Raw genomic sequence first — 26,621 nt, forward strand, 5'->3', positions numbered from 1 at the left:
CAAGGCTAATCCCCATTGCCGACAGCGCGAGTTGAACGGATCCTTCCACTCCAGGCAAATAAAGTAATATTTCAACGAAAAAACTCATTTAAATGTTCGGGGCGCAAAAAATCATCAATTTTTGGTGACAAATGCAAAATAATCCACCATCCGTGTCGGTCGTTTGTCTCCTATTACATCACCACCACTATCGCTGGCCCCACTTCCTCCAAACTTCGACAATGCAAACGTTTACATGCCGGGGAATTCTGGAACGGTTTTATGTCGACAAGCAGTCGGCGAATCGTGGATCTATTTTTTGCCATTTCCTACACTGCAATGTGCTGTATTCAGGAGGGTTTTTCAAAAATGTCTGCTCTAGAATGTTTTTTTATTTTCTACACTGCAGTAAAAGTTCACTTTAATCAATTCCATATAACTCGAGAAATAATTACAAAAATTGAAGACAAAAGAGAAAATTATACCCTTTGTAGGAATTCTGTATCGAATCAAAAATATCACGCATCATTTGCAAAAAACATACTCCAATGAACCTTAAAAGTGGTGGGTGGAGTGCCACGGAGACTTCATGGATACAGCCTTTGGCTTCATCCGAGCGCACACCGCGTATCCGACCAACCAACTCATGACAGTCAGAGGATTTATTTGATATTATTCGGCGTCAAAGATAAAAGAGCGTATAAATTAAATTTGCGAAACAGGCGGCACTCTTAATTACCTCTACCCGATCGGATGAATTGGGTTACGGAGACTGTCGGGGCATGTTGAGGCAAACGCACGTGAATTGAAAGCAGCAGGAGTGGAGCAGGGTAGAACCGGTGTTGGGTTCAAGAGAAAGGTTGGGTCGCTATGAATCTAAAAGAATTGGATTTGTTAATAATTCAGTTTTGACTTTCACAGGCAGTACACGGTATTGATTTTGGACCAATTCGAACGGTGGATTCATTACCTAATATAGAGGAATTCTGAAAATAACACAGAGGCGAGAAAACGAACACTGGGGCTGATAATATCGCGTTTTAAATAGTGAAATGAATATTATTTAAATATTAATTTACTGATATTTGATCAAGTTCTTGAAAAAAAAATGATCAAATCATATTAGACATGTTTTCTAAAAAAAAAAAAATTTATTTGAAAATTTCAATGATATACGGGTCAATATAAGTTGCAAAGCGAAAACAATATGCTCTCTTCTAAGATGTCAATCTTGTTTTGATATAGTTTCTAGACCCGTAGAAGATGTTTACTGTGTATAACCGCATAATATACAAAGGTTGGAGTGTTTCCATATGGCAAAAAATTATTCGACAGTGCAACTCAAAATAGCAATCACGGGTTGAATAGGTATGAATGCATTGGAAATGTAAAATATGTTGATATAAAATTAATGTATGCTACCTTCATATATAGAAACGTTCGAACGAAATCTACGCGACCTTTGCGTTGGCTGCGTTTATCCTATTACGTCATATCAAACCTAATCCATCCATTATCGGATATAATTCAAAATCTTTCTCTTCTCACCTGCACATAAAGCAGCAATCGAAACTTTCCGAAATAGAGTGTAGCGATAGAGTATTCCCCATGATTGCGGCAGCATCCGCCGTGTACCGTAAATCCAGTTAACGGCATTATTCAATTATACTTTCAGTGGTGGAAACTGATTTTCGCGAACGAAATTGCTCCACCAGGATTGCTTCAACACCGTTAGCCTCTCCCTGTGGCTTCTCCATACTGCGTTCGAAGCGGCCGTCGAAATAATGCATCTTCCCCAGAGTGATAATGAATGCGGCACGGGAAAAAATCAATAACGCTCAGTTGTGTACCATCCCACCTTGGTTCACGTTTAAAATTTGCTTATGGGGTACTATTTCTGTAAAAAAAAACTCGCGCTTCAGCTGACGAGGGTTCGCGAACCGTAACGCAAATGAACTTTCCAATCCATTACCTTTACCATTAAATTGACGCAAGCGAAGGGTAGGCAAGAACGCTTAATGGACCAACTTACCTCAACATATTTGGAATCACTAAAGTACTTTATAATTAGCGATAATGAAATATTCACCGGGTAGAGTATACTGTATTGCAAGCAAAAAAGATTTGTGAGTTATTGGAGAATAAATTTAGGCATTTTTTAGCGTACAACAGAATTGGTTCATAAATAAATTCAAACACTCTTCCTCGCATGGCTGATTCAGCGATAGCTCGAGTACACTACAGCACACACTATCTGTCAGTTCTAGTCTCGAACGGAAATTAACGTCTAAGCATAACACAAATCCTTATCACACCATAGTATTACTCACCGTGCTTCTATAGCTGTTTTACGGTCCTCCGAAAAGATCGCCGACCATCATTACAGTCAATCAATGTGTCTTTGCTGGGCTTAGCGATTTTCTTTGAGGCTGCATTTCAGTCATTGCTTGATTGTTTGATAACCGGGCGGTCCACGATGATACGAACATGGCCAGTCGCAGTTACGAATTGCTATTGCTATTCACAAGCGTCGGTGTCGTAAATTTGCGTCCAACTTTCCATTGTTGGTATATTCACACAATAAATACAGCTGCTGTCGGGCCCATACAAGAGGATTTCTTTCGCTGGCTCCGATGGATGTTGTCATCTATCCGTCCGTTCGCTTGCAGCCGCAGTGTGGAAACAGGGTTTTAGAAGTAGATTTATACAGCGAAGACCATCAATCTTTCCGCCGCTATTAGCAATAGAGAATTCCGGGGCTATGACCGAAGAGATCAGTGTTTTGCCAGGCTACAGCAACCGGAGGCAAAGTGACGACGTGACGTAGATTCGACAGTTCTAAACGAGTAACCGCATAAAGCTTCAACATTGGATCGTAAATTTCATGACCGGGAATAGTTGGGAAGCTGTAAATATTATATTCCATTTCATTCAGGAACGCGAATAAACCGCGAGAAGTCTGTTTGGCTAGGAGTGAACTTTCTGTTATGCAGAGTTCATTCGTAAAATTGACATTTAGAGTGGTGTATGCTTATAATAATAAAACCCCGAAAAAATCACAGCCCCTTTTGGCAGCGTTTGATGACATAAATCAACGCACAATTGAAATGTTGCGACGCCTTCAGAATACTTACTGCAGTAAACTAATAATAAACAAAAGATAATTTAGAATCAGGGTAGAACTTGAGTACTATTCAAAAGATCGATCGAAAGTAGTACGGTAATGTCAACTAGGAAATATATAAACTTCGTGGGTATTGCTGAGCGATGGATAACGAATTCCGAACATCGCAACTCTCGAAGTGGTGGGATAAATTAAGTTTGCCGTGTAGCGGTTGCATTCCATACCCAAAGCCACCATCCTCCTCGAACAACCTTGCTGAAATCCATAACTTTGCAACTTGTTGGATCTACGATATAAAAGATGTTCAAAATACTCAAAACTGTGGCGATCAAATTTTAAACTAAAATTAGTATCAACTTGAAGCCCTCCTGAGCAATATTGCTAAAATCGCAACACTCTAAGTGATCGAGTTCACGAGATAAAATGAATTCAAAATACTTAAAACTGCTTGCATAATAGTGCCGCGTTGCGGCCAAATTCCGAGTTATTCTTTCCACCGGCCACAAGCTGTCTTTCTCATGTGCAACTTTACTGAAAACCACTGCTAAACTTTTCGAAGTGCTGTAACATTCAATTCTGAGTGAAGCGATTCCCAACTTATGGCGGGTGTGTACATGATTTTACTCATATATTTTTGCTATTGAAAAAACTATGTAAGGTGCGAGGCAAGTTATTACAGTAAGTTTAAATAGTTGCAAGATTCAGATAAATCTGGTAGCACTGGATAGTTTATACTATAATGTATGGTTAGAGATGTGAACAAACAGTGTTGGCGTAAACAAAAAAATGACGAAAGAACAGAGTTATCGGTCAGTCGTCGTTTTACTGCGCGCCGGAACAAGCGTAAAGGATGAAATTCGACCGGTAAAAGTGTCGGAAAGAATAGTGTATCATACAAAGAAGGTTTAGGAAAGTAATAAACTATCATACACACCCGTAAAAAAAAATCAAGTGCCGTTTCAATACCGCTGAACGGAGCAGTGTCAAAAACGCTGGAAAAAACGATGGCTCGGGAATTCGAGGTCAATTCATGAAAGCTGCTACGCTGAGGTCAATTCATGAAAGCTGCGACCAAAGCAGGGCAATAGGAGAAAGCTGACAAATACCTGAGTCGGTTAAAGCATTCTTATTATATTAAACTTGTAATCATTTACTCTAATGAAAAAGACTTCAAGCAAGATAAAAAGGTATATCGAATAAATGACAGGTGGCTTGCACCAGATCGTAGTCACCATCATGGTAATGAGGTTTCCAACCCATAGAATGATTCTAGTTGTAGTCTTCGGGGAGTGGGATGTAATACCCACGTATTTCTTAGATCGAGGACTGAAAATAACAGCTAAACTGCAGGTTCTGCAGAGTGTTATTATCGCGTGGATGAACAAGCTTGCTACTGGCCGTCATTTTACTTTACAACATAACGGAACACCTGGTCATAACGTCAAGAACACACAAAAATTGCTTGCTGAAACGGTTCCGGAGTTTTGAACAGTCCTTTGGATTATTTTTTGTGAGGCGCCGTCGAACGAGATGCCAGTAGAACGTCTGTCGAAGCTAAAGTAATAAAAGTCATAACATAGGGGAACTGCTCCATTATTCATCTCATTAAGCCGATATTCACGGAGAATGCACGGATTAAAAACTCAATTTTGACGAAATCATTGAACAAATTAACTAAATATGCTTACATGCTCTTATGGAATCGTGCAGCATTGTACATTTAGTAAACTTAGCTTGACTTATCCTGAATTTTGAAGAACAAACAATTTTTCACAACGCTTCCATATCCATCTCAAAACCTGAATCACTGCTCAATTATTCATCTCACGATGCCGCCATATTCATTACACTGTTAATTATAAATGAATCACATTATCATGAATGAACGTAGCCGCAGCCCGTCGTAGTAGGTTACCTAGATATCCGCTGCAGTTGTTTACATGCAAAATTGGTAACCTAGGTAACCACTGCAGTGCTGTAGATTTTTGACAATTATGTCGGAATAATTCAACATTTTCAGTATGATTTTTACGTATTAACAGAAACTGATTCGGCAACTTTTGATTTTCTTCAACGCTCACTGCGATAAAAATCCATACAGTTGAAATTTAGGAATTGTAGAAATTTATCTCATATATTTCTGCTAATTCAAGCTTGTTTTAAGAAATTTGAGGTGAACATTTCAAAGATTAAAGTATTCTTAGTGTAGTGTGTGATTTGCAGATCGTGCATCTTCTTCCACCGCGTACATCCACCACATGCGAGGTCTACCACGGAGTCGACGGTTTCTTCCTGGTTCTCTACTAACGATAGTTTTGGCGGCTCTCTCGTCAGCCATTCTGGCTTCATGTCAAGCCCACTGAAGTCTGCCCCGCTGCATTACCTTCACTATATCAGCATGTTTGTATACCTGGTGCAACTCGTGTATCATGCGTCTGCGCCACACTCCATCTTTCATTTCACGCCAAGCATCTATCGCAGAACTTTACGCTCAAAACTCCGAGCACTCATCGATCAGCTTCTTTCAGCGTCCATGCTTCATGTCCGTAAAGGGGAGTCCGAGAGTATCAGCGTCCTATACAGCGCTAGTTTTTGTGTGAGTTTGCAAACTACGGGACTTTGGCTTGTTACGTCTTCTGTAGAAGACCCTGTTCGCAGCTACAACTCGTCGTTCCACTTCACGGCTCATATCGTTGTCACATGTCACAAGCGTACCAAGAATTCGTCAACCACTTCAAATCGTTTCCCATCTATCTCTCAGCACCAACACCACGAGAACTCCCACGCTCCCTGCCTGGCAGAGTTAATGACAAGTCCCAATCTCGCTGCTTCCCTCGAACGGTACGAAGGCTTCCTCCATGGCCCTACGGTTGATACCGATGATATGATGTTGTCCGCAAAACCAAAAGCATGTGAGATTTGGTGATGATCGTACCGTTTCTTTCCACGTTTGCTCTTCGTACTGCACATTCAAGGGCGATGTTGAACAGTAAGTTAGAGAGCGCATCCCCCTGCTTTAGTCCATCCATCATTACGGATGGATCGCATAGTACAGCCGCTCGCTTCCCGCTTTTAGAAGTTCGGCCGAGATACCGTCCTTCCCAGCGGCCTTGCCGTTTTTCAGCTCACTTATCGCCTTTTCACCTCCTCCTGTGTTGGTGGCTCCACAGCTTGTTCGACACTCAGAATGATCAACCTGTTCCTGCTCTGCTCATCCAGCTCCTCACCGTTCAATAGCGCCTGAAAATGCTCCTTCCACCTGGCTGCAACCGTGCATTGGTTTATCAGTAAGCAGGTTGCTGTCCTTGTCATTACACATGACCGGCTCAGGGAAATTCCTGCTCCTGACTCTGTTGACTATTCTATAGAAGCTCCGCACGTCGTTTTGAGCATAGCTGTCCTCTGCGCTGGTGAGCACCTGCTCCTCGTACTCGCGCTTCTTCCGACGGTTGGTTCTATTTTCGGCAGCTTTTGCCCCCCCTTGTAACTCTCTTTGTTCTGACCCGTAGCCGCAGTGAGCATGCGGCTCCTGGCACGGTTCTTCTCATCTGTCGCTCTCTGGCACTCAGCATCAAACCAGCCGTTACGCTGTCTTCCACGCGTCGTACCTACCACTTCGCAGTCGTTTCGTTGGCACCGTGGATACTGCTCCACAGCCCATTTATATCTTCCACCCCTTCCTCCTGCTGTTCTGCGATCCGTTGATCCATCACGCTGGTGTATTCTGCTGCCACGCCATCAGCTTGAACAGCTGAATGTTGAAACGCATCGTCCTCTCTGTGCGAGATTTCAGCACGTTCGACAACCGTCTTACAAACGACGAAATAATGGTCAGAGTCAATGTTTGGTCCCCGAAAAGGCCTAACATCAGTAACATCCAAAAAATGCCGACCGTCAATCAGTACGTGATCAATCTGGGAGCAGGCTTCTCTATTTGGATGCCTCCAGGTGTGTTTCCGAATATTTAAACGTGGAAAATAGGAGCTACATATGGTCATTCCTCTGGCTGCGACAAAGTTAATCAGCCTCAGGCCGTTTTCATTGGTTGACGAGTGGAGGCTATGGCTTCCAATGACCGGACGGAACAATTCCTCCCTTCCAACCTGTGCGTTTGCGTCTCCGATGACGACTTTTACGTCGTGTTTTGGACGCTCGTCATAGATTCGCTCAAGCTTGTCATAGAACTCATCTTTGACTTCATCGGATTTGTCGTTTGTCGGTGCGTAGGAGTTGTTTAAACTGTAGTTGAACAGTCCTCAACACAGATATTCGGTCATCTACGGGCCTCCACCGGATGACTCTTGAAGTCCCAGCACTTCGAAACCGATGCCCCGTTCCGCTGCTTTGCCGCCACTGTAGTAGATGTGGTACTTGATAGAAGTGTGTGCAATAGGGTCCACAGCACGGAATTTCCTTTCTCCGGAATTTGGCCACCGTACCTCCTGAATCGCTGTGATTTCGACTCCCTACCGCTATAGTTCTTGAGAAAGCAAGCCACGACGGTTCCACGCCGGTTCATTGAGAGACCAGACGTTCCAAGTACCCAATTCACAATCGTTTACCTGAATCTTCTTGATCCGTTCCGTATTTCTAATTTCGTTATTCGTGGTTGAAGAAAGTTTTCGGTATGATACATTACCAGGGTCGCGATACCTACATCTTGCTGATGGTACTGCCATCTTAGGTGTAGCTGGTGGGATACAGCATTCCACAATTTAGCCACCCGCTCCGGGTCAGAAACTGGTGTATGTCGCCCCTAATATGGGGACACAGCCACGTACGACCCCCTTTCCAGTCAACATACGACCATAGCTTCCACCGGGGGTTGGTTACCCGATCTCCGCTAAGGTTACTCGTATCTCGGTCTACACCTCGTGGAGGTTGGGATAGGAGTTGCTGGACAGAGGTGAATGACCACATTAGGGTCTCAAGTTACACGTGTCCAACCATTTGCCAACCAAACACGTATATTCTACAATAAATTAAATGCAACCCACGCAGACTTTGTGCCCGAGCTAAATTGTGTCGGGATAAAGATGGAGGAAAGGAATAAATCCCCTCCAGCGATTTTGAATAGATATGAAGCAAGCATAAAATGCGTTGACACCGTCGTCAGTATGCGAATAACAAAGTATCGGTGTTGGTGCACTCTCTTTGTTTTCCTGCTTACGATATATGGAAGCTTCACTACAATGAACACATGAATGGCTCAGAGGCAGAGGACCAAGATGAAAGGAGGATGAGGGAGACATACCGCCCCCACGATGAGTGAGGTTAAGGATGCTATCAAGCAGCTCAAGAACAACAAATCAGCTAAAAGGACGGCATAGCAGCGTAGCTTATCAAGCTAAACCCGGATTGGTTGGGTTCCTGCCATCATCAGCTGATGGTCAGGATCTGGTATACAGAACAGCTACCGGAGAAATGGAAGGAGGGAGTAATACGCCTAATATACGAAAAGGGAGACAAGTAGAAATGTGAGAACTATCAAACGATCACGATTCTCAACGCAGCCTACAAAGTGCTCTCTCAGATCATCTTTCATCGTCTCTCGCCGCTAGCACGAAGGTTTGTGGGAAGTCATCAAGCCGGTTTGGCGGATTGACGATCGATTACGGACCAAACCCTTACAGGCAGATCCACTCATTACCTATCCATCGATTTTAAGACCACTTAGCGATGGAAACGAAACGATTATGACCCGATTGTCGTTTTGTCCCAAACTGTACAGATTGCGATGTGTTCGAGTAATGAATAAACTTGAATCCTCTCAGTACGTAACAAAATGTTGATGCATTGCTCACTCGGAAATAATAAATACATAATTAGACTATATACAGCTCTTAGAAGAGAATGATCCGCGCAACTCGTTGTGTTTTTTTCTCCGTACGTGGCTCGTCGCACGAGGAAAAACGATAGCAAAAGAGAATAATAAACTTGACTTGTCCCCTTCGCATCGCAGTGACGCAGTAGCAGTGATGTGGTACGGTGACGGCGGGAGGGAGAGTTATTTTAGGCTATCGGACTACTTGGGCAACGATTGTTTTCAGCAGGTTTGCTACACCAATTAATGAAAAACTGCTGGAGTAGTGTGAAACATGATATTATATAATATTTTTTTGTTTTATGCATTTAAAAAAAAAGGCTGCTTAAGCAGGTAATACAGAAATTGATAGGTACCAAACTTTGCTATTATACAATTACCCGAATTATCCTACTTTAAGCTTGCGGTTATGCCGAAGAATTTATCTACCTCTCGTTTTGGTTATGGTTTGGTGAATGGAACATTTTCCTCATATTAATTTCAGAGGTAGTGCTAAGAGAAGAGAGAGAGAGAGAAGGTGGCTACCTGATATAAATAAATTTAAAAAACGCAAGCTTGGCATAGTTTGCGTGATTGATAGTAGACATTCAAATGCCTGAACCTATCTCCTAAAACTAAATTCTTTTTAGTCGTATTGAACTAAGATTTTTAGTAAACATAGCAATAATTTTTTTCAAGCAACAATAAGTTTCGGGTACCTACGTGTAATATTTTATTTTTTCATCGTTTCCTTTCGGATTGACTTTTTACAAAGAATCACTGCGTTACTTAGTTTTGCGTAGGAGGGAGGGAGGGAGGGAGGGAGGGGGGGTAGTAGAGACAGTTACGTAACTATCATGTTTGCTCGAAATTGAAAATTTCGGAGAGGAGTCAGACTGATTAGTGGTAAGTAATTTTAGGGGGGGGAGTCATGTCGAACGCAACCTATCGTTACTTAGGAGGGGGGGGGGTCTGAAATCTAGATTTTCAGCGTTACATAATTTGTAATATAACACGTCGATGTTGCGTTATCATGTTTCATATCAGAGCAATTCCATCACAAAACCGGGCAATCAATTTAGTCGACCATTGCAAATACAGTATTATATCAACCCCTTGATCATGTTTGGAGTGATAAAAGAGGGAAAGTGGTAAAATCGGGAATATTTTCTTTATTATTGTTTTGTTATAAAAGATGGTAAACCAATAATTTAACACGTAAAATCAGCGATTTTGATTACTACAAGAAATCGAATCATATGAAAAAGCAGTTCTATCCGTCTGTCTGCTTCTCTGATCCTTATAGACGTGGGAACTACTGTACTAATCGGCGTGAAAATTTTTATGTAGGGGTTTTTGAGGCCGGAAAAGGTTATTAGAGTTATTAGTTGAAACAACACCACTGATTTTAAAAATAAAAATTAATCGAGGATACTGTCTACAGACATTAAAAGACGAAAGCTTGTATCTTAATTGACAGTGGAACTGGCACTTGTAAATAATTGCGAGATTCGGAGATGGTGGACATACAATGTTATATGATGATAAAATTGGGCGAAAAAGGTGATAAAATCGGGGGCAGATAAAATCGGGTACTGATATTATCGGGTGATTACTGTATTTTCATAGCCAAAAAAAAATCAGTTTTCGATGGTTTTTGATGCCAAATGACTTAGAAACGCATGAAACGTCGAGAGTTGGTGTCATCTGAAAAAAAAATTGCAAAAATCGACTCTCTGGGACTTAATCGTTTTTTCAATTGTGGAAGGCGGAGTTTAAAACATTTAGAATTTATTTTATGAAATTGATTGCTAGTCTCTCGAAATAGCCTGTATAATGATATATACTATAAGTAGCATCGAATACATAATAATTCATAATATTGTGAAAAATGAGTATAAAATAAAAAAGCACTTCGGTTCGTTTGATTGGTGTGACGTCTTCGACAAAGTTGTAGATAATAATTCTGTCTTTCCAAAAAAATACATTTAAAAAAATCATTTATTGAAAAATAAAATAAGACGAAAATTTAAAAAACAATTATGTATTCAAATGAGCTCATTTTTTAAAAATCTGATTTTTTAATAAAACCTACAAAAGATTGCCAAAACAATGAAACCAATCCGACCATTTAGGAGTTAAGAAAAAAAAGTTATCGTTTTTTGAAAAAAAAAAAATTTTTTTTCGAAAAAAACAAATTGTTTGAAACGTTTTTTCAAAAGGAATATTTTTCTTTTGAAGGGACAAAATATTATCTACAACTTTGCCGAAGACACTATGTCAATCAAACAAACCGTTTCGACTGTAGACATATTTTCAATTTACAATAGAGCACTGTATGAGGAATTAAGAATATTTTTACGGTCAAAAAGGTTTATTTGATTGTCATAGTGTACCTGGCAAAGTTGTAAATAATAACTTTGTACTTCCAAAAAAGATGTACCCCGTAAAAAAAAATAGCTTTTTTTCTGATTCCTCCATGACCGGTTTCGTTGTTCAGGTAATCTTTCGAAGTTTTTATAAAAAAAAAATCGATTTTTTTCAAATAGGCTGTTTTGGATAATTAATTTTTAATTTTCTTTTAATTTGTTTTCAAAAAATCAATAATATGTTTTTACAGTCTATATTCGTTAAAAATCTGTCCATGTGGTATGTGGACGGCCCCTAAATAAAACGAATAAATTGTCTGGTACAGCATTCACATAAACAAGTACAAGTGTCCTAGAGAGTATATTTTTCAAACAAAATCAAAAAAACATATTCCATCAGTATCCACCGTTTCATGTACTTTCAAGACACTTGGAATAGAAAACATTATTCAAATTCCATGCACCTCCCGTGTGTGATTTTGTAAATGACATGGAAGCATTCAACATTTTCCGCGAGACACAATCTTAATTTTGGTTGAGTTATATTTTTTTGCACAGAGTAGTTTTTTGAAACATTTTGTAAATTTGTTTTGAAATATCTTGCCATTTTACATGGTATTTTTTTCCAATTCAACATTGCCACCCTAACGACAATGATGTAGCAAATATTATACTTTCAGGAATTTTTCTATTGGTATTGAGTGAAAAGTGATTTTTTTCTTTTTATACTCATTTTTACACAATATTATAAACCACTCTATGTCAAATAAATGAACCACCCTAATGAAACATAATGTTTTCGATGCTAGTTATAGTGTATATCATTATACAGGTTATTTCGAAAGACTAGCGATCAATTTCATTAAATAATTTCTTAATATTTTGAGCTCCGCCTTCCGCATCTGAAACCGCCATTCTCTACTGCGAAAACTTGCCGAACTTTTTGCGGATATGTTAACCTTTTCTACCTTTTTGTCCATCCTGACACACGTTTTATACAAGCAAGATCTCTAAACCAACTGGGAACTTGAACCTGCCACCAAAACAATCTCATTATGGGAGTAGGAGACAACACACTTTTTTTTCACTCTCTTTTTGACAAAAATCTCAATCTTTGGCGGAATGATCATGAATGATCTTTGTTCATCATATGTACATATTGCGACTAACCCCATATACTCAGCTGTGCACATTTAGATACAGATGTTGTTGTTAGCAGTCACGACAAGAGGCGAATAGTGCGAAGGAAGCGAAAGAGAGTACGCCAGCAGGGATACTATATACATGGTGCTCATTTGCAATCCTCGTAACTCGTCTTACACATAGATCTGCTTGCAAATGCGAGAAGAGTAAATGTATATCGCACACTGACAGAGATGTTAATGCATCACAAAGGAGATTTATATGTATTCAAAAATCGCTAGAAACGATTTTCTTCCATCGCTGCTTACGATATCTACCGTGTAGTGCTATGGAATGTTATGGCCGAAAATGGCTTTCCTGCGAAACTAACAAGGCTGATTAAGACCACGATCGATGGTGTACAGTGCTGTGTGAAGATCTCGGGTGCGGTATCAAACCCGTTGAAACACGCAAGGAACTTCGACAAGGCCTGCTGTTCAACATTGCGCTTGAAAGTGTTATGAAACGTGCGGCCTTCAACATGCGGGGCACAATCTTCAATAAATCCAGCCAATTCATCTGCTTCGCTAAAATTCGGTGAATACTTCAAAGACCAAGTATCTGCTAGCAGGGGCAACCGAGCGCGATAAGGCTCGCGTAGGCAGTAGTGTAGTGATCGACGGAGATGAATTCGAGGTGGTTGACGAATTTGTGTACCTCGGGTCATTGGTAACGTTAAACAACAACTGCAGCAGAGAAATCCGCAGACGTATTGAACCTGGAAGTCGTGCCTACTACATACTCCACAAACCGTTGAGGTGTGGCACACTTCGCCCCCGTACCAAGTGCCCATGACGGTCTTAAGTAGTCCTCTACGAGCACGAGACGTGGATAATGCTCGTGGAGTAAATTTACTACTACTCGTTTGCTGCCAAAATTTTAGCCACGCACCGAACTGTAGTCTATACTGTGTTTTCTAGATCGAATTTGTGATCGAAAACTGATTTGTTGCCCAGCGCGACGGCGATGTCGCAGACTGGCTGTATGATCTTTTAGACAAAGAGTGGCTTGAAATATGTTGCGTTCTGGCCTCCGGCTGTTGAGTCACCACAAATAGTGAGTGACGGAAACCGCGCAGAGGTCGATAAAGCGGTGAGAGCAGTGGACGATGAACTTATTGAGATTGCAAACTCCCTGGAGGTGAGCAAAGCACCAGGAGCAGACGAAATCCCAAACCTGACCATTGTTTAGGATTGTCATGCAGAAATGCTTGGACTACTGTCTTCTCCCGGACAAGTGGGAGAGACCGGTATTACTGTCGAAAGCCGGGAATCCACCAGGTGGCCCATAGGCATATAGACCAATCTGTCTGCTAGACACAGCGAGCAAGGTGCTCGAGAGGGCAATTGTTAATAAATGTAGGTCCACGGTGGATTACCACAAAAGATCAAAATAATTGTCGCAGTGTTCCAAATCTTACAAAAAATGTCCACGATGGATGCTATTCTCTCCGTCACCAAGACGGCCGAAGCAGCACTCCAGCGTAAAATTATTTTCTATTGTGCAATCGTCATGCTAGACGTGGAAAACGCGTTCAATAGTACCAGCTAGGGCTCTATAGCCTATGCGCTTTGGAATCTTAGAGTGCCGGTGCCCCTATATAAGGTTCTGGAAAATTACTTCCAGAATAGAGTACTGGTATACAACACACATGAGGGTCAGAAATGCGTCCCAATTACCGCAGGTGTGTCGCAAGGCTCCATCCTGGGTCCGGTATTGTGCAACTCCATGTACTTGTGTGCTGAAACTCAAACTTGCACCGGGAGCGGTGATTGTGTGGCATTGCGAAGTCGAGTTGAAAGTTGCGTTCTCCATACCAGTAGTTGAGGATTAGATGCACTTTAGGAAACTGGAGCTAGCGCAGCGTAAGGAAGCGTCGATTAGTGCTGGTGGGTGCACTATTGTCACTTAGCGATCTTTGGAGCTCTTGGGGGTGATGGTCGACGACATGCTCACCTCCGGGATCCAAGCCAACTATGCCTGTTAGAAAGCTTCTACGACTGTAGCGGCATTATCACGCATGATGTCAAATAGATCGGCGATATATAGCAACAGGTGCCAGCGGCTTGCTAGCGTGGCGGTGTCCATACTCAGGTATGGTGGGCCTGTGTGGTTGAAAGTTCCGAGTACTTCCACTTACGCACCCAATCGAAATCGCATCCAAATAGCATAGGTACCTATGTGGTACGATACAGCAGGTAGCAGGCTAGCGTCTTATTGAGGAAGTTCTCTCGACAAGCACATGATGTAGAGCCGGAGAGAGCGTGAACATTGCAGATCGTCGTGTCTTGACTCGCAGCGCAATGCAGTCGGTTATCCAAGCTTCTCTCAATGTGAGTGACTTGGATGTGGTGGCAAGGAGAGCTGTTCGTTCTCTACTTCTTGAAGGCACACAGTGTCGAGGACATACGAGCAGAGCATCTCGGTGTATGCTATCACAATCCCTTCACAATCGTCACTCGCGCCCTATGATAACTCGCCAATCCAAATCACTTCACCATAACCTTCTAGTAAATGGACAACCCTTTCTTCTGACGCGTTTCCAGGAAGGTCGTGAATTCTCACTTCCAATGTAATACGAATCATGATTTTGTCGCCCTCATCTTCGTATTTTTCGTCATATTCATCAGCAATTTTTTGTGCGAACGTTGAGTCGTTGACGCTGACGAAACCACATGCTTCACCTCTAAGGCAATGTTCATTTTTTGTCTTCCCTTTTTAATTCAAAAACGATACTACAGAGGGCGTAAAGTTTGTCAATAGTGGATTCGACGGTAAACTACGAATAGTCGATTTTACTCGTATTCTCACGCCTCGGCTCGGTGCGGTTAATTTCTGTAACAGATGTTTTACTTGTGATAAGCAATCGGAAGAAAGTCTTCACGTTTCAGAAGCTGAGCGGTAAGTTAGAATTGATGTGCTTCACAATATATATATAACATGGTAAAACAATATGCGTCGTGATATTCTTCACCATAGGCACGATTGCTGCAAAGAGGGACAATAGGTAATCAACTGCTTTATAAATGATCTAACTGCTGGGAGGAATGCTGAAAGAAAGTTTTGGTGCAAGAGGAACAACTTGGGTTTCAGGGGTGCAGCTAATTTTGGGACTTTAAATTTACCCAGGAGAAATTTGTTGCGGTTTTTCTCAGCACTTTTCGTTTTGGTTGTACTCTCCTTTTGGTTTGGGAAATCTTATGAAGTTTAGAAGAGGCATGGTTTATAAAATCCCCGAGATTTGCATAAAATTTCCCACTGATGAATCCGACTGATCACTATGGCTTTTGTTAGATGGCAGGAGACAGGAAAACAGATGAGTTTGATACAAAGGTGGAAGAGTTCGTGGTTTTCCTCAGGATATCAACACGGAATGTTTCTTCAGAGACCGTTCCCTACCTGTTGGGAATAAAAACTTTTCTGCAGCGATTTTGAGGAAATACGCTCAAAGCTATAATTTATTGGAAATAAAGGTTGCTTAGTATAACATTTTTTAGGTTAAGAAAATAGTTGAGATCTTACAATTTTAGTTTTCTCTCAATTATTTGGCTTCTACTTGTGAAACAATATTCGCTTTCCTACTGGTTGCATATGACAACTTATATCCTGCATGTAATTATTAATAAAGTATAAGTTCAATATAATATAGAGTAACCTCACCGCTTACAATGTGCCGCCTGTATCTTAATCTTCACGTTAACTACTAATATGATGAGTCAACGTTTTAGGTATGACATATTCTAATAATGACTGATATTTTATAATAATAAATTGGTTGGTAGCCTGTCAGTTGACCGTTGGGAGGTTACATCGAATAAGTACAGGGGGTAGTCGAGTGGAGTTTCTTAGCGGATCGAACACTACCCGCATCAAATGTGTTCCATTTCTTCAATTTTCTATTCGATCTATATATGTATCTAGTCATGCAACCAAATCCATGTGGTATTAGCAGAAATGCTTCTGCTTGACTATGCTGTTTTCCTTTCTTTCAGTAAAAAGCATAAGAACTGTCACAAATATGCCTTTAGTTTGGATGATTACGCATTAATAGACAAAAGTTAAGACTTTAATACTTCCAATTGAACAATACTTTGAATGCCCCTGATAAAAATGATGTTGTCCGAAACAATAGTTGACCTAGCCGTATGGTAATAAACATTGAACCGGTAAGCCATATCATCATGTGCCTGGACTGTGCTACAGGAGACAAGTAGTCCATGCATAAGGGGTAAAAATGAAACCGACAATTCTTTAGACGATATAGATAGCTCTCAAATAGCCAGCAAAATTCAAACGAAGCCTAATTAGAGTGCAACTTCTATGAGGTTAACTTCAACAATTCATTTCTCCCTGCTTGCGGTAACTAATAAGGGGGTTAGACTCTGCTCGTGGCGCGCAGCAGTTGCCTCAACCGGTTAAAATGCATAGAAAATATTCTATGAATACAAATTTGCACGTAGCATGTTTCACGACACTAGGTTAGGTTTAGTGTATTCGCAACCACTTTCACGCATAACTCGTTTCATTTCTGGCTGTACCTTTTGATTTAATCGTCAAACTGCTCTGGTAGATAGGGGATATGCTCGGAATAAAACATAAAAAATAATATGAAACTATCCCTGCATCGAGAATGCAGATGATATCCAGCCAGCAATGACGCCGCTCTCGGAAAAGGAATTCAAAAACTATTATAAAGCGAAGCGGGGAAAGCGGCGAGAGGATGATGGATGCATATTAGCATAAGCATTGCATAGAAAAACGGTTTCCCCAAGCCGACGTCGGCACGGCACTGAAGCCAAAGCGCAGACTAAATCTAGTTAATGCAAAACGATGCCTCCGAGGATAGAGATGCCGAGCAGCATGTGCATTAAATTTATTACCGTTTCCGCTCGTGGTGCGCCCAATGATGAAAGGGATTGCATGTTTCGGGACGCCTGCTAGAGCTGTCTACCCCTGCTGGCTTCCGGTGGCTCATCTAGGCGGGACAGATATACGACTCAACCTACCAAGAGCGGAGGTATAAGGAAATCTAATTCATTTTCGGGCAACGCTACCACCCGGGTTGGACTTGATTGACGTTGGCCTTGCATGTGAACGTGAAAAGCTTAGCAGCTATACACTACCAGCCTGAATTGCTCTTGATTTGTAGAGCCAAATCAAAACCGAAGCTGTTGCTACGCGTACAGTAGTGGAGCTCTTTTAGTTCTTTTATGTTAGCTTAGTGTGTGAGTAATGAAAGAAAGAGTGGTTTGAAGACGGGAAAAGTTAAGTCAGAAGTGTGCTTCCGTGAGCCCCGTCGTACATTGATATCAAGATACCACTAAACATACGAATGTTTGTTGAAAAAGCATCAAATACGACATTAACAACAATGTGTGTAATTTCTTAACTACAAGTCTACAAATAACCAAGCATCTCCATTGGCCTACATGTAGCGGAGGTGCTTTGATGTTTTACCTAGTTACACATTACTCTTGTGGGCAACTGCTTTTTTCGAAATCCAACAATTTTTTCTATTAGTGTTTCTTCTGAAGTTCAGGGTTCGAAGAGTTTAATCCCTTTAGGCGTTTTTGAGTCGTATAAGATATGGGTTCGTCATAAGAACAGTAGAATGCGCATACCGGACAAAATTTCATTTCCAGCATAATACGTGTGACATCCCCTTCACAACTGAGATATGACGCAGTCGTTGACTCGTACACGCTAATTACGGGTTTCATTTTATGTGCGCTCCTGTACGTCAAACACTTTTTCCGGTTACGTGACCATAGTTGGTGTAATTCTCTCTTTTAGCTTTCGCCACGTTTCACATCGCTCTGTTTTATGTTAACATCAAAAGAATGTATACCTCCACAACCGACTTACTGCTGATTTCGTGCAGCTGTGGTTTTGGTACAGGGTTTTTCATTAGAAGCCGACTGTGGCTGCACAACCGGCACCGACCGAGACATACATCCTAAGGAGGCAATTCTCGCGAAAATCTCTACGAACCTTTTTCGTCGTCCGAATGTTTCTCGTACAAATGATTACGTTCAAGGCGACACACAAGGATGCAATTAAAACATAACCTTCGTTAGCGAGAATCCATAAGCAGTGTCATCACTTGAATGTTGTTTATGTGGTTAGACGGCAAAAAGGACGCACAAAGAGCACTTCTCAGTCATGCTCGAAGCGGTGATGTTCCGTAGAGGATACGTCGAGCGCAATTGTCTCACCGGTGCATCTTGCTCCAGAATGGTCTTGCTGTAACAAAATTGCAGCATAAACAAACTTTGAGAAATACGCTAGAAAAAGACTAGGATTTCTACAGCTTGTCCTGTTGATTTCAGTTGGTTGAAGCGAAATGCTGCAGTCACATAATTACTGATGGTTGCTCAAGATTTCCCAAGTTAATGAGTATAACAGTTCAACACACTATACCAGCGTACGATGTACATCATCCGTCCCGTGAAAATTGTCACGTATTGCATGCGAGTAAGAACCTTTTGACTACGTCTCGTCAAGAACCAGCCTTGCTCTCGAGCCACAACATGTCGGCTGTGTGATATGACATTACCAGCGGTATACACCTACGTCTCAGGATAAGATGTGTGAAAAAAAGTTGTTTCTATTTTAGATTAGTTCATGAAAAAATGTTGGAAAATAAAGAGGCACAGACTATTTAATTCGTAAAAAAATCTTGGTATACAAAACAAACAATAATAATTAGCATTGTATATTCGACAGTAACTCAAGCTTATTTCAAGTTACAAACCTACAACTATTACCCAGCTCTGAAAACTTTTGTATCAAACTGTAATTGTATCTTTTTATAATTCCATCACCAACGGGCCCTGCAAGCAGCTGGCACTATTTCAACAATTAGCAACCGATTTGCCAAGTATCAACTTACAGCCCTCGCTCCTCGTTTGTTCGAATGGGAAATTTAAAACAATCTTTCCACTAAAACTCTTCAAGCTTCGGGGTCTTCAATGGCGTTTTAATTGCATTTACATTTGGGCTTCACTCCCAAGTCAGAAAGAACTTTTGCCTGTTTACCCCAGAGAAAAGCTTTTTTCCGGGTTAGTTTCGATTTTTCTTGCCTGCAGAAACTTGCTATTCAATTTCGTTTCCGCAGCTCAGTTTTCAGTTGTGTGCCTTTTTTTACTTCCCCAACTTACTTCTGGTTTGGTGAAATTTTCGAAGCTCCTTTGCTTGCCCGCTTGCCTGCCTTTTGTTAGAATGCGGTTGCAGAAAAGTTACCGATTCATTTTTATTAAATATAAAAAGTATTTCGCTGGGAAATATGGTTTAACTTTAGCATTTACACTTAACTGAGATTTGGAATCTACATCGCTCGTAGTCGTGCGTAGGATTGCCACTGGGAAAGCCCAATTTTAGTTTTTGTTTTCGAGCAAACCGATTAGTTGAATATGCATATTAAAATTTTTCTTTGTAAGCCTTTTTTAAGGTTGCAAAACAAAATTGATACTCTGTCTCAAAAAATGGGTTAGTCCTATTAGATAAATTACCGTAGGAGAATTTTCTTGTGCATAAATGTTTTAATGATTATGTAACTTTTAACTATTCGCCTTCTGATGAATTCTAGAAGTTTATTAGTTTTTACCGCTTACTGTGAGCACTTTTTCAATCCGTTATGATGATGCACTTGTTAATCCCATTCTTAGTTAGTCTGTTTGCTTTGATAACGTTTTTCAGGTTTTAAGTGTTCTATGAGTTACGTTAAGCCTATTTCAGTTTAAAAAATAAACAGTTTAGTTTTCAGTTTTGTGATCGGCAAAGCTAATACAACATTTCGTTATTGTACGGAAAACGTAAGCGTGTTATTGTCAAATAACTGTTTTGTAGCAGTTTCGTAAGAAAAATATCAAAATAAATTGCAACAACATATCATCTGTCACTTACATGTCACTTAAGTCACACATCAAAACAATAATATCCATATCGAAACAGTACAGAATAGAGAACACACAAATATGATAATAACAGTAAATGAGAATCATGAATATTCTGATGATAAAGGCAAGCGAATTTAAATCCTCAGAGCCAAAAATACAATTGTAAAAGGATTCTCAAGAAGATTAACAAACATAATTTTTAGGCTGTTACATTAAATAACTTGCTACAATATATGACTACCCAAGTAACAAAACTTGTTTCATCAAAGTTTTTTAGTGCTGTTTTGGCTGTATTAAGCGCAATTAAACTTCGATAAAATCAATATTGTTACTAGGATACCCAAGTAATATTTCCGATTTTTAAGCGTATCACAAGTACAAAATAAGTTTTAAGTGAGTCGCCAAGAGTATCATGAAACATGAATTGTTACTTGGGTGATTCAAAATATCGTCAGAAAAAGCTAATAGTTTGTGTCTAAACAAGCCGTACAATGGAATTTGAAGACACTATAACTAAATAAAAATATATCACATATGCTAAGCCGGCTTGCCAAATCTACAGATTTCTCGTATATTTACGGATTTGTTGCACTTCTACGGATATACGGACCCGCATACAAATTTTATGGGTTTTTCAAAATATCTTCGGATTTTTGAAAATATCTACGGAAATCTGCGAATTTTTCAAATAAATCCGGAGAGTCTCCAAATTTACATGAAATAGCTCTGGCATCTCTGATCCTGAGCACGCTTCTGCTATTAGTTATTTTGCCCACGTTGAAAAATGAAAAAAATGTATTTTTTTTTTGTTTGCAACAGCTTCTTAAGGCTGATATATTGGGGGGATTATCTTCTGAGTAGAACGACTATTGAGAATAAAAATTAACCATCCTTCTTTAGTAGGTGGTCGAATTTTATGTAGGAGTGAACCGCCCACCGTAGCTTCACTTCCAAGTTACAAAATAATTGAAAAATTTCCTTAATAGACACGATACAATATAATTACATAACATTTTGCACCCCTTTCTACTTTGATAGTGCGTGAATGTTCACAGAAATAATCGAAAACAACCTTTCAACTGGCAACCAGTCAGCTGTCAATGCGGCAACGGGACTTAAGAATTTTCTGTTTAAAAATCTATTATTTTGTTTGTGAATATACGTTTAATCGGTTGCCTGAATCTGTCTTCTTTCGGAAATATCGGAAGCCGTGAGTAATGTTGTAATTTTGACTGCTTTTTTGGTGAAATATGAAAATGTTTCACTGGGGGTAAAGTCGCCCACTATACATGGGGTAAAATGCCTCTTCACTACATAGGGAATATTGACAGGATCAGTAAAGCAATTTCGAGCCACATGAGATAACGCTGTTAATCGACCATTTTCGATTTGGTTGAAGCTTTTCCAGAAATATTTTTTAACAGAACTAATTTTTTAAAAAAGGAAAACTTGTGTAAAAATGGTAATAATGAACAAAAATAATTTTAGAACCAAGACGGTTTGTTTGATATGTATGACGTTTTCGACAGAGTCGAAAATAATAGTGTTGTTTTAAAGGAAAGATAGAAAAATAGAATTGAAAATGTTTTTTACGTAGGACTACGTCTTTGTTTTCTATACTAGATTGTAAATAAAACTGGCAAATGTTGCGTCAGATTTCAAACGATTATAGCGAGCGAACGACTTAATGCATCTTAGTCATTTATATGTCGGTGGATAGATAAAATGTGTAACAATTTTTTGAAATAATGTTCAACATTGTTGCTTTACTGCTTAATGGTGGAAAAAGGTGAAAAGTTCCAAGGTCAAGCTTTCCCATATATTTCCCTCGTTATTGGCTTGCTTCTCGAGCACAGATAACAATAACATGGACGAAATAAATTTCACTGCCTACATAATTTGACTCAACAAAGTGTTTTGGATTGTTCCTCTTTCTCCAAGCTGTGTGGCCCCGCCTTAATGGCAAAAATCTACGCTGAACTCGATACAAAAGACTGCGTGTAGAAAATTCAGCTTCAGTCTAGTTTGTCACACAACAGCGAGTGGAATATAGCTGTCAGAGGTACGCGACATTGAGAAACGAGAGCTGCATACGAGTCAACTTCCAGGCACCGCGCAGCATGTAACCTTTATTTTGCACACGGCAGCCAACAGTTACCATCATACGCTGCAGGATATTTTGTTGGCACAGCTGCTGGAGGGTACAGCGGAGAGCAAATTTTTTGCGCAGCCAACAAACCGGTCGTGGTGCGATCATCAGCGCTCTATAGCACACATTTCAAGCTGAAAATTATGGAATCGGTTCTTTTTAGAACTAAAAATGCTTGAAAATACGAGTTATGAGAATTTTCACAACTACTCATAGTGTGAAATGTTCATCTATTTCTCAATAATCATTTTTACAATAACGACCAGGGTGCACTAGAGATAAACGGTAGTGTTGCTATGAATAGTTTATCACAACAAGATATAACCCTCATTTCAAGAATTTTCACTGCTACATTGAGTGGTTTTCCTGTTTAATTGTTCCTTTGTGCCCACTCGAACACCGTTATCAGTCAAATATTAGTAACGATAATTAGTTAACCTAAGAACCAGAGTGATTTTCGCATCGGGAAAGCGAAAACTTTCTTTTGATGCTTATGAAAATCACTCAGTAATATCGAAGGTGTTTTGGTTTGTTCCTCTTTCTCCAAACTGTGTGGCCCCGCCTTAATGGCAAAAATCTACGCTGAACTCGATACAAAAGACTGCTTGTAGAAAATTCAGCTTCAGTCTAGTTTGTCACACAACAGCGAGTGGAGTATCGCTGTTAGAGGTACGCGACATTGAGAAACGAGAGATGCATACGAGTCAACTTCCAGGCAGTGCGGAGCATGTTACCTTTATTTTGCACAAAATATTTTATACTACCGGTGGTGGTGCGATCATCAGCGCTCTATAGCACACATTTCGAGCTGAAGATTATGGAATCGGTTCTTTTCAGAGCTAAAGATGCTTGAAGATGAGAGTTATGAGAATTTTCGCAACTACTACTAGTGTAAAATTTTCATGTATTCATGCACCGTTAGTTTTACAATAACGACCATCAAATAAAAACGGTAGTGTTGCCAATGAGCAGTTTATCGCAGCACATAATGTACATATACATTTAGTCCTACGTCACCATTTCATACAACCTCTAGGGCTGTATACCTTGTAGTATTTATAAATTTATTTCAAAATAATCATAATTTTGCCTGCAAAATCTACAAAAGGTTAGCAAAACTTTGATGTCTGTTGGATCATGGAGTAAAAAAAAAATTTGACCGGTTTGTATGAGTCGTTGGTACAGTTTCAGATAGCAATGCTGTTCTCCAAAAAAAAATATATATATATATATATATATATAAATTTCAATATGAATAAAGGAATTTATAATTAATATAATTATTCTATACATAATTAGTCTTCGAAAAAATCATACAAACAGGCTCAATGAGTTTAGCTTGAATAAATTAAGAGTTAAAATTTTTTTTAGACTTTTTAAAGAAAAAAATTCTATCAACAACTTTGCCAAAGACACTATACCGACAAAATCATCCGTTTTGGCTCTTAAAATATTTCTTATCCTCAACAGATAATAGGTGATCTTACCCCGCTTGAGGGCGGGCTTACCCCGCATGAAAAAGATCTGTAAATTTTCAATGTATTGTCAAAATTGAAAAAAAGCTGGAAAATAAACAAAAATATTTCAACTTTTATTTTTTAGATGCGAGTATTAGGTAGAAGAGCCTCTTAGCAAAGAAAAAATGAAATAGCAGCCGCAACTTTTTTTTTCTATAAATAGAATTGCTTAAGGTGGCGGTCTTACCCCGCTTATCCCTATTTAGCTTCTAAGGGCATCTTCAGCGGTGGTCCAAATCGTTGTTTTATTTTTTTGGAACAAACTCAAATTCACTGCTGCACCGGTGGTGTAAATTTTGTTTTATACCAGATCTAAATTGAAAAAATTTGAAACTGGTATACGTTTTGGTCTATTTTTGTCACTTTTTGGAACAAGAAATAGATCGTTCTAAAACCCTTTGTACGCTACCAATAGGTGGGTAAAATGTCATATTTTAATTGAATACCTCATTTTTAGCTATTTCCATATAATCGTTTTGTGAGTGTTGAGAAATAAACAAAACAAAGATTTTTCATGACAGTTCACAATATGTTTTTGTGGTTTTTCTGAAGAAGAAAAAGAACAGGTTTGTCGTTTTTGGCTTCAAGGAAACCGACCAGCAAAAGGGAGAATTCTGGAAGACCATAACCGCAGGTTCAACTAGTTGGTTTGCAACCATCAGCTAACAGGATGATAAATATGTTGGCTATTTGTTAATCGCCTCTAGTCCCAAGAGGAGACCTTGAAAGGCCAGAAAAATGTTTCTCGAAGACACTGAACTGAAAACGTTCAAAACGCTGGGGTGACATTGCGCATTTCATTTCGAGCAACTCGAACAAAACTAAATGATCGGGCGTTATGTTTCGTTTTCGTATTTTTTCGACTTTGCGGGTTAGATGAGCCGCAGGACAAATGACAATGACAGCTCCTTTTGAGCTTGAAGCATAACTGGCAGTATGTGATCTACTCGAAAATAGCGAAAATCGTTCGAATCAAGCTGCGCAATGCCACCCCAAGCTTGTTTCAATATCCTCAAAACCCAACCAACGTTTGAAGAACTGCAAGATTTTGAAATATTGATGAGACGAAAACGGAAGATGAACATCTACGCGATCAAATATTTTCGCTATCCTCCGAAGCCCTATTTGTAGAAGAAATTTTTCGATCCTACCAATCCATCCTGAGAAATGTCTCAAACGCTCGGGTCAAACCGTCAAATAAAGTCTTGTGGATATAAAGTGTCTTGCCAAAGTAATCGTTTAATGTGCGTAAACATTATCGAATTTCCGTTTGTTAAATATTGAGTGCTTTTCAATTCAAGTCTCATAAACTGATAACATGGGGTAATGAATTGTTTAAAACAACAAGATATACAACACCGGTGCGGAGAACGAAAAGTTAGTCTATATTAGCTGATTCTATTCAGGTTTCGGTGGTGTAAATCTAGTATAAATTCGTTTCAAAAATAGACCACCGCTGAAGATGCCCTAAGTGAATTAAAAGCAGAAGAGCTACACAAACTGATCTCGGATCACAATACGTACTACTTGACAAAGTCCCATTTAATTTATAATTGTATTGCTCAACAAAAAATACCGTAATGTTTCATTAGGGTTTGTTATTTTCCAGAATCCCTGCTCGTGTACTGGCAGGCATAAAATAAATCCCACTGGGGTCCGTAGTATTCTGCCCAGCAACTACAACTCCTATCTCCAACCTTACTGAGCGTCTGTTTCCCAGGTTAGGCGCGGCTCACAACAGCGTCTGACCGGAGCGGGTAGCTAAATTGAGAAATGTGTTGTCTCGAACGCTGCAGTCAAGATGGCAGCCCCGCAATGAGACTCGGTAACGTGGCCCTAGTAGGGTAACCTACCTAAACAATTACACTAAGTACAATCAAGAAAATATATCGGCACGGACCTAGGCCACGAAAAACGAACCACGAGTTTTGTTGGCGGAGACACGGTGGTGCTTGAGCAGTTAGAACCTTGCAAGTTCGGTACCGTGGCTCCGCAAAGGTGAGAGGTGTAGAGAGTCCGTGACGACAAGGCCCAGTTTTACCAGAGTGGTGCAGTAACCAACGAGCTGACAGCGGGTTTTTGTGTGCTGGGCAGAATGCAGGATCGCATGATTAACTGGCAGACGATCATTGAGAGTTTATGTTTGTTGAGGATTGAAGGTCGCATCTTACAACGAGAAGGAATCGTGCTATGCGCAATCAGAAGTATCAGAGCTATCAGATGAGGCTGCTCGCCACGGGGTATCAGGATCGTTATGGGAGATATGAATGCTCAGGTCCTTCTCGGCCAAACATTTGATAGTTGGACAACCTGTAGGCTACCGAGAATTACGCGCGCTTGCTTGACGAGGCACTACCTTCCACGGAAGAACTATATGCTCTTACTCTCGACAATGGAAGGGGCATGCTACGCTCGGCCATCGGTGGAGGTGAGGTAACGTCGAGCCGACAAAGTGACTGGTTTGACAGGGAATGCCAGGGGCGTCACTAAAGAACAATCGAGCCGCAGGTAAGGACAAACTACCGGCAGCGCTCTATAAACACGCCAAAGAGGCACTAGCAACGACACTCCAGTGTAGAGCCTGACAAAGTCATTTTCAA

This window comes from Wyeomyia smithii, chromosome 3, assembly GCF_029784165.1.
Source record: "Wyeomyia smithii strain HCP4-BCI-WySm-NY-G18 chromosome 3, ASM2978416v1, whole genome shotgun sequence".
Lineage (NCBI taxonomy): Eukaryota > Metazoa > Arthropoda > Insecta > Diptera > Culicidae > Wyeomyia > Wyeomyia smithii.